Source organism: Pseudophryne corroboree, chromosome 2, assembly GCF_028390025.1.
Source record: "Pseudophryne corroboree isolate aPseCor3 chromosome 2, aPseCor3.hap2, whole genome shotgun sequence".
NCBI lineage: Eukaryota > Metazoa > Chordata > Amphibia > Anura > Myobatrachidae > Pseudophryne > Pseudophryne corroboree.
Window position 1 is genome coordinate 117,006,944 of NC_086445.1, and position 10,473 is coordinate 117,017,416.

The window sequence follows — 10,473 nt, forward strand, 5'->3', positions numbered from 1 at the left end:
AGTTTGTTTTGGATTTTATATTAAAAAATGACTGGAATTTAGGATTAAACCAAAATTGTGTTTAATGCATTCTTCCTACAATAATATTGATGAAAATTCTGCAGCATATTAACAGCAATCAGAGTGGGCCACTAGTGCACAAGAGCTAGCATTCTAATTCCATGCTACAGTCACGTGTTCATTGGAAATGTACTGACAGAGGATGTTGCAACAAGCCACAACCTTTATCACACCCAGTTAATTTATAAATAATATAATTGTAATAATCATATAATTATAATAATCCTTCCAAACTCTGCCACCGGAAAATTGCTTTTATATATAGAGCAATTTGTATTGTACTCTGTGTTTTTTTTTTTTTTTTTTTTTAGCACTTTCTCTGTGGCCTCACAAAATTTCTTTGTAGCTTTACCCACTTTCTTTGTATTTTTGCACACTTTGGGGGTCATTGCGAGTTGATCGCTCGCTGCAGATTTCCACAGCATAGCGATCAGGCTAAAATTTGGCTGTTCTGTGCATGCGTATGGGCCGCAGGGCGCACGCGCCAAGTACTTTCACACAAAACTATGCAATTTTACACAGGGGCGAGTGACGCTTTTCAGTCGCTCTGTTGATCGGTGAGTGATTGACAGGAAGTGGGTGTTTCTGGGTGGTAACTGACCGTTTTCCGGGAGTGTGCTAAAAAACGCAGGCGTGTCAGCAGAAAACGCAGGAGTGGCTGGGGAAACGGGGGAGTGGCTGGCCGAACGCAGGGCGTGTTTGTGACGTCAAACCAGGAACTAAACTGACTGAGGTGATCGCAAGGTAGGAGTAGGTCTGGAGCTACTCAGAAACTGCATGAAAAGATTTTCGAGCAGTTCTGCTAACCTTTCGTTCGCACTTCTGCTAAGCTAAGATACACTCCCAGAGGTCGGCGGCCTAGCGTGTGCACTGCTGCTAAAAGCAGCTAGCGACCGATCAACTCGGAATGAGGGCCTTTATCTCTGTAGGATTGCACACTATAACTCTGTAGGATTGCTTTGGGGGTCATTCCGAGATGATTGTAGCTGTGCTAAATTTAGCACAGCTACGATAATTCACACTGACATGCGGGGGGACGCCCAGCACAGGGCTATCCCACCCCGCATGTCAGTGCTGCCCCCCCCCCCCCCGCAGAAGTGCATAGGCGTCGCACAGCGGCGATGCCTTTGCACTTCAAGAGTAGCTCCTGACCAGCGCAGCTTTAGCGTGCTGGCCGGGAGCTACTCATCGCTCCCTGGCCCGCAGCGGCTGCGTGTGATGTCATGCATCCGCTGCAGCCCCCCCACCCCGGCCCAGTGACCGCCTCTGCCTGTCAATCAGGCAGAAGCGATCGTAGTGGCCCTGACGGCCTTCGGCCGTCTGGCGTGCGCCGGTGCACTGCGGCGCATGCGCAGTTCTGACCCGATCGCACCGCTGCGATAAACTGCAGTGTGTGATCGGGTCAGAATGACCCCATTTATCTCTGTAGGATTACACACTATAACTCTGTAGGATTGCACACTATAACTCTGTAGGATTGCACACTATAACTCTGTAGGATTGCACACTATAACTCTGTAGGATTGCACACTATAACTCTGTAGGATTGCACACTATAACTCTGTAGGATTGCACACTTTGGGGCTCATTCTCACCTGAACGCTCGCTGCAGTTCTTCATAGAGCAGTGTTCAGGTCAGAACTGCGCATAGCTGACAGCCGACGGCTGCCGTTACCTAGCGATCGCCTCTGCCTGATTGTCAGGCAGATGCGGTCGCTGAGCGGGAGGGGGCGGCACGGCGGCGTTTGGCCACCGTTTTGTGGACAGTGCGGGGGGCAGGCCGCAGCGGCTGTGTGATGTCACACGCAGCCACTCCGAGCCGGGCAGCGACGAGCAGCTCCCAGCCAGCCGGCCTGACATGCGGGGCGGACTAGCCCTGTGCTGGGCGTCCCCCCGCATGTCAGGGAAGATGATCGTAGCTGTGCTAAATTTAGCACAGCTACGATCAGGTCGGAATGACCCCCTTTATCTCTGTATTACTGCACACTTTATCTCTGTATTACTGCACACTTTATCTCTGTAGGATTGCACACTATAATGGGCCCTACACACTGGCAGATAACACTGAACGATATGAACGTTCTCGTTCATTAATGAACGAGAAATCGTTCATATCGTTCAGTGTGTAGGCACCAACGATGAATGATGTGCGGCCCCACGCACGTTCATCATTGGTGCCGGGTCGCTTATGCATGCAGGCCAATATGGACAATCTTGTCCATTTAAGCATGCACTGTTATGGAGCCGGGTGACGGGGGGAGTGTAGAAACGTCACTCCCCCCGTCAACTCCCCCCTGCCGGCAGGTCGCCCGCTGGCCGTATCGGCCGTCGGGCAGCTCGGCGGCGGGTCGACAAGTGTGTAGGGCCCATATCTCTGTAGGAATGCACACTATAACTCTGTAGGATTGTACACTTTATCTCTGTATTACTGCTAGTCCGCCCTGCATGTCAGGCTCTGCCCCCTTCCCCGCACAGGTACAAAAGCATCGCACGGCGGCGATGCTTTTGTACCTGCCAACTTGCTCTACCTCCCTACCTGTGCAGCACTTGCACACTGGCAGGGAGCTACCCAATGCGTCCTGGGTCGCAGCGGCTGCGTGTGAATTCACGCAGCCAACGCGGCCGCCCCCCCCAACGGTCCAGACACGCCTTAGTTGTCCGGACCACGCCCCGCCAACGGCATTTTAACGCCGTTGGGACGCCTCCTCCCGCCCCGTGACCGCCTCTGCCTGTCAATCACGCAGAGGCAATCGCAGCCAGTGAGATGCTGATAGCTCCTCACTGGGCTTCCGGGGTGCGCACCCGCAGTGTGGCAGCTGTGCGTGAGCACTCCACAAAGTAATTCAGACTGCGATTGCTGCCACTGCAGCAATTCCGTCTGAATTACCCCCCATGTGCTGCAAGGGAGGCAGATATAACATGTGCAGAGACTGAGAGTTAGATTTGGGTGGGTTATATTGTTTCTGTGCAGGGTAAATACTGGCTGCTTTATTTTACACTGCAATTTAGATATCAGTTTGTACACACCCCACCCAAATCTGACTCTCTCTGCACATGTCATATCTGCCCCCCCCCCCTTCCTGCAGTGCACATGGTTTTGCCCATTAGCTAACAAATTTGCTGCTGCGATCAGGTCTGAATTAGGCCCTATAACTCTGTGGGATTGCACACTAGTGATGAGCGGGTTCGGTTTCTCGGAAACCGAACCCCCCCGAACTTCACGCTTTTTACACGGGTCCGAGGCAGACTCGGATCTTCCCGCCTTGCTCGGTTAACCCGAGCGCGCCCGAACGTCATCATCCCGCTGTCGGATTTTCGCGAGGCTCGGATTCTATCGCGAGACTCGGATTCTATATAAGGAGCCGCGCGTCGCAGCCATTTTCACACGTGCATTGAGATTGATAGGGAGAGGACGTGGCTGGCGTCCTCTCCATTTAGAGTAGACTAGAGAGTAGTAGAGACACTTGATTTACTAATTTTGGGGAGCATATTAGGAGTACTACTTGCTGATAGTGTGACCAGTGACCACCAGTTTAATTAATCCGTTCTCTGCCTGAAAAAAAACGATACACAGTGTGACACAGTCACATACCATATCTGTGCTCAGCCTCAGTGTGCCCTCAGTGTGCTGCATCATCTATGTAATACTGTATATCTGACTGTGCTGAGTGCTCACTGCTCACACAGCTTAATTGTGGGGGAGACTGGGGAGCAGTTATAGCAGGAGTACATATTTTAACAGTGCACACTTTTGCTGCCAGAGTGCCACTGCCAGTGTGACTGACCAGTGACCACTGACCACCAGTATATTGTGATTGTCTGCCTGAAAAAGTTAAACACTCGTCGTGTGGTTTTTTATTCTATAAACGCATTCTGCTGACAGTGTCCAGCAGGTCCGTCATTATATAATATATACCTGTCCGGCTGCAGTAGTGATATATATATATTTTTTATATCATTATCATCCAGTCTATATTAGCACTGCAGCAGATGCAGTACGATAGTCCACGGCTGTAGCTACCTCTGTGTCGGCAGTCACTCGTCCATCCATAATTGTATGCCACCTACCCGTGGTGTTTTTTTTTCTTTCTATCTTCTTGATACTAGTAGCTTACTTTAGGAGTCTGCAGTGCTGAGCTGACAGTGTCCAGCAGGTCCGTCATTATATAATATATACCTGTCCGGCTGCAGTAGTGATATATATATATTTTTTATATCATTATCATCCAGTCTATATTAGCAGCAGACGCAGTACGGTAGTCCACGGCTGTAGCTACCTCTGTGTCGGCAGTCGCTCGTCCATCCATAATTGTATACCACCTACCCGTGGTGTTTTTTTTTTCTATCTTCTTGATACTACTAGTAGCTTACTTTAGGAGTCTGCAGTGCTGAGCTGACAGTGTCCAGCAGGTCCGTCATTATATAATATATACCTGTCCGGCTGCAGTAGTGATATATATATATTTTATATCTCATTATCATCCAGTCTATATTAGCAGCAGACGCAGTACGGTAGTCCACGGCTGTAGCTACCTCTGTGTCGGCAGTCGCTCGTCCATCCATAATTGTATACCACCTACCCGTGGTGTTTTTTTTTCTTTCTATCTTCTTGATACTAGTAGCTTACTTTAGGAGTCTGCAGTGCTGAGCTGACAGTGTCCAGCAGGTCCGTCATTATATAATATATACCTGTCCGGCTGCAGTAGTGATATATATATATTTTATATCTCATTATCATCCAGTCTATATTAGCAGCAGACGCAGTACGGTAGTCCACGGCTATAGCTACCTCTGTGTCGGCAGTCGCTCGTCCATCCATAATTGTATACCACCTACCCGTGGTGTTTTTTTTTTTTTCTATCTTCTTGATACTAGTAGCTTACTTTAGGAGTCTGCAGTGCTGAGCTGACAGTGTCCAGCAGGTCCGTCATTATATAATATATACCTGTCCGGCTGCAGTAGTGATATATATATATTTTTTATATCATTATCATCCAGTCTATATTAGCAGCAGACGCAGTACGGTAGTCCACGGCTGTAGCTACCTCTGTGTCGGCAGTCGCTCATCCATCCATAATTGTATACCACCTACCCGTGGTGTTTTTTTTTTCTATCTTCTTGATACTAGTAGCTTACTTTAGGAGTCTGCAGTGTTGAGCTGACAGTGTCCAGCAGGTCCGTCATTATATAATATATACCTGTCCGGCTGCAGTAGTGATATATATATATTTTATATCTCATTATCATCCAGTCTATATTAGCAGCAGACGCAGTACGGTAGTCCACGGCTGTAGTTACCTCTGTGTCGGCAGTCGCTCGTCCATCCATAATTGTATACCACCTACCTGTGGTGTTTTTTTTTCTCTATCTTCTTGATACTACTAGTAGCTTACATTAGGAGTCTGCAGTGCTGAGCTGACAGTGTCCAGCAGGTCCGTCATTATATAATATATACCTGTCCGGCTGCAGTAGTGATATATATATATTTTATATCTCATTATCATCCAGTCTATATTAGCAGCAGACGCAGTACGGTAGTCCACGGCTATAGCTACCTCTGTGTCGGCAGTCGCTCGTCCATCCATAAGTATACTAGTATCCATCCATCTCCATTGTTTACCTGAGGTGCCTTTTAGTTGTGCCTATTAAAATATGGAGAACAAAAATGTTGAGGTTCCAAAAATAGGGAAAGATCAAGATCGACTTCCACCTCGTGCTGAAGCTGCTGCCACTAGTCATGGCCGAGACGATGAAATGCCAGCAACGTCGTCTGCCAAGGCCGATGCCCAATGTCATAGTACAGAGCATGTAAAATCCAAAACACCAAATATCAGTAAAAAAAAGGCTCAAAAATCTAAAATAAAATTGTCGGAGGAGAAGCGTAAACTTGCCAATATGCCATTTACCACACGGAGTGGCAAGGAACGGCTGAGGCCCTGGCCTATGTTCATGGCTAGTGGTTCAGCTTCACATGAGGATGGAAGCACTCAGCCTCTCGCTAGAAAAATGAAAAGACTCAAGCTGGCAAAAGCACAGCAAAGAACTGTGCGTTCTTCGAAATCACAAATCCACAAGGAGAGTCCAATTGTGTCGTTTGCGATGCCTGACCTTCCCAACACTGGACGTGAAGAGCATGCGCCTTCCACTATTTGCACGCCCCCTGCAAGTGCTGGAAGGAGCACCCGCAGTCCAGTTCCTGATAGTCAGATTGAAGATGTCAGTGTTGAAGTACACCAGGATGAGGAGGATATGGGTGTTGCTGGCGCTGGGGAGGAAATTGACCAGGAGGATTCTGATGGTGAGGTGGTTTGTTTAAGTCAGGCACCCGGGGAGACACCTGTTGTCCGTGGGAGGAATAGGGCCATTGACATGCCTGGTGAAAATACCAAAAAAATCAGCTCTTCGGTGTGGAAGTATTTCAACAGAAATGCGGACAACATTTGTCAAGCCGTGTGTTGCCTTTGTCAAGCTGTAATAAGTAGGGGTAAGGACGTTAACCACCTCGGAACATCCTCCCTTATACGTCACCTGCAGCGCATTCATCATAAGTCAGTGACAAGTTCAAAAACTTTGGGCGACAGCGGAAGCAGTCCACTGACCAGTAAATCCCTTCCTCTTGTAACCAAGCTCACGCAAACCACCCTACCAACTCCCTCAGTGTCAATTTCCTCCTTCCCCAGGAATGCCAATAGTCCTGCAGGCCATGTCACTGGCAATTATGACGAGTCCTCTCCTGCCTGGGATTCCTCCGATGCATCCTTGCGTGTAACGCCTACTGCTGCTGGCGCTGCTGTTGTTGCTGCTGGGAGTCGATGGTCATCCCAGAGGGGAAGTCGTACTCGTAAGACCACTTTTACTACTTCCACCAAGCAATTGACTGTCCAACAGTCATTTGCGAGGAAGATGAAATATCACAGCAGTCATCCTGCTGCAAAGCGGATAACTGAGGCCTTGGCATCCTGGGCGGTGAGAAACGTGGTTCCGGTATCCATCATTACTGCAGAGGCAACTAGAGACTTGTTGGAGGTACTGTGTCCCCGGTACCAAATACCATCTAGGTTCCATTTCTCTAGGCAGGCGATACCGAAAATGTACACAGACCTCAGAAAAAGACTCACCAGTGTCCTAAAAAATGCAGTTGTACCCAATGTCCACTTAACCACGAACATGTGGACAAGTGGAGCAGGGCAGGCTCAGGACTATATGACTGTGACAGCCCACTGGGTAGATGTATGGACTCCCGCCACAAGAACAGCAGCGGCGGCACCAGTAGCAGCATCTCGCAAACGCCAACTCTTTCCTAGGCAGGCTACGCTTTGTATCACCGCTTTCCAGAATACGCACACAGCTAAAAACCTCTTACGGCAACTGAGGAAGATCATCGCAGAATGGCTTACCCCAATTGGACTCTCCTGTGGATTTGTGGCATCGGACAACGCCAGCAATATTGTGTGTGCATTAAATCTGGGCAAATTCCAGCACGTCCCATGTTTTGCACATACCTTGAATTTGGTGGTGCAGAATTATTTAAAAAACGAGAGGGGCGTGCAAGAGATGCTGTCGGTGGCCAGAAGAATTGCGGGACACTTTCGGCGTACAGGCACCACGTACAGAAGACTGGAGCACCACCAAAAACGCCTGAACCTGCCCTGCCATCATCTGAAGCAAAAAGTGGTAACGAGGTGGAATTCAACCCTCTATATGCTTCAGAGGTTGGAGGAGCAGCAAAAGGCCATTCAAGCCTATACAACTGAGCACGATATAGGAGGTGGAATGCACCTGTCTCAAGCGCAGTGGAGAATGATTTCAACGTTGTGCAAGGTTCTGCAACCTTTTGAACTTGCCACACGTGAAGTCAGTTCAGACACTGCCAGCCTGAGTCAGGTCATTCCCCTCATCAGGCTTTTGCAGAAGAAGCTGGAGACATTGAAGGAGGAGCTAACACAGAGCGATTCCGCTAGGCATGTGGGACTTGTGGATGGAGCCCTTAATTCGCTTAACAAGGATTCACGGGTGGTCAATCTGTTGAAATCAGAGCACTACATTTTGGCCACCGTGCTCGATCCTAGATTTAAAACCTACCTTGGATCTCTCTTTCCGGCAGACACAAGTCTGCTGGGGTTCAAAGAACTGCTGGTGACAAAATTGTCAAGTCAAGCGGAACGCGACCTGTCAACATCTCCTCCTTCACATTCTCCCGCAACTGGGGGTGCGAGGAAAAGGCTCAGAATTCCGAGCCCACCCGCTGGCGGTGATGCAGGGCAGTCTGGAGCGACTGCTGATGCTGACATCTGGTCCGGACTGAAGGACCTGACAACGATTACGGACATGTCGTCTACTGTCACTGCATATGATTCTCTCCCCATTGAAAGAATGGTGGAGGATTATATGAGTGACCGCATCCAAGTAGGCACGTCAGACAGTCCGTACTTATACTGGCAGGAAAAAGAGGCAATTTGGAGGCCCTTGCACAAACTGGCTTTATTCTACCTAAGTTGCCCTCCCACAAGTGTGTACTCCGAAAGAGTGTTTAGTGCCGCCGCTCACCTTGTCAGCAATCGGCGTACGAGGTTACATCCAGAAAATGTGGAGAAGATGATGTTCATTAAAATGAATTATAATCAATTCCTCCGTGGAGACATTCACCAGCAGCAATTGCCTCCACAAAGTACACAGGGAGCTGAGATGGTGGATTCCAGTGGGGACGAATTGATAATCTGTGAGGAGGGGGATGTACACGGTGATATATCGGAGGATGATGATGAGGTAGACATCTTGCCTCTGTAGAGCCAGTTTGTGCAAGGAGAGATTAATTGCTTCTTTTTTGGTGGGGGTCCAAACCAACCCGTCATTTCAGTCACAGTCGTGTGGCAGACCCTGTCACTGAAATGATGGGTTGGTTAAAGTGTGCATGTCCTGTTTATACAACATAAGGGTGGGTGGGAGGGCCCAAGGACAATTCCATCTTGCACCTCTTTTTTCTTTCATTTTTCTTTGCGTCATGTGCTGTTTGGGGGGTGTTTTTTGGAAGGGACATCCTGCGTGACACTGCAGTGCCACTCCTAGATGGGCCAGGTGTTTGTGTCGGCCACTAGGGTCGCTTAGCTTACTCACACAGCTACCTCATTGCGCCTCTTTTTTTCTTTGCGTCATGTGCTGTTTGGGGAGTGTTTTTTGGAAGGGCCATCCTGCGTGACACTGCAGTGCCACTCCTAGATGGGCCAGGTGTTTGTGTCGGCCACTAGGGTCGCTTAGCTTACTCACACAGCTACCTCATTGCGCCTCTTTTTTTCTTTGCGTCATGTGCTGTTTGGGGAGTGTTTTTTGGAAGGGCCATCCTGCGTGACACTGCAGTGCCACTCCTAGATGGGCCAGGTGTTTGTGTCGGCCACTTGGGTCGCTTAGCTTAGCCATCCAGCGACCTCGGTGCAAATTTTAGGACTAAAAATAATATTGTGAGGTGTGAGGTGTTCAGAATAGACTGAAAATGAGTGGAAATTATGGTTATTGAGGTTAATAATACTTTGGGATCAAAATGACCCCCAAATTCTATGATTTAAGCTGTTTTTTAGGGTTTTTTGAAAAAAACACCCGAATCCAAAACACACCCGAATCCGACAAAAAAAATTCGGTGAGGTTTTGCCAAAACGCGTTCGAACCCAAAACACGGCCGCGGAACCGAACCCAAAACCAAAACACAAAACCCGAAAAATTTCCGGTGCTCATCACTATAATGCACACTATAACTCTGTAGAAGTGCGCACTATGGGGGTCATTCTGACCCGATCGCACGTTGCAGTTTTTCGCAGCGTAGCGATTGGGTCTGAACTGGGCATGCACCGGCGCCGCAGTGCGCGGGCGCATGGCCGCCCGTCGCTGCGCTACGATCGCCTCTGCCTGATTGACAGGCAGAGGCGGTCGATGGGCGGGAGGGGGTGAAATGCCGGCGTTTGGCCGCCATTTCGTGGGCGCGGTGCGGCCAACGCAGGTGTGGCCGGACCGTGCGGGGAGTGGCCCGCAGCGGCTGCGTGACGTCACACGCAGACGCTGCGGGCCGGGGAGCTAAAGCTGCGCTGGCCGGGAGCTACTCTTGAAGTGCAAAGGCATTGCCGCTGTGCGATGCCTTTGCACTTCTGCGGGGGGAGGGCAGCACTGACATGCGGGGCGGACTAGCCCTGTGCTGGGCGTCCCCCCGCATGTCAGTGTGAATGATTGTAGCTGTGCTAAATTTAGCACAGCTACGATCAACTCGGAATGACCCCCTATAACTCTGTAGGATTGCACACTATAACTCAGTAGGATTGCACACTATGGGGGTCATTCTGAGTTGTTCGCTAGCAGATTTCAGTCGCAGCGCAGCGATCAGGCAAAAAACAGCACTTCTGTGCATGCGTATGCGCCGCAATGCACACG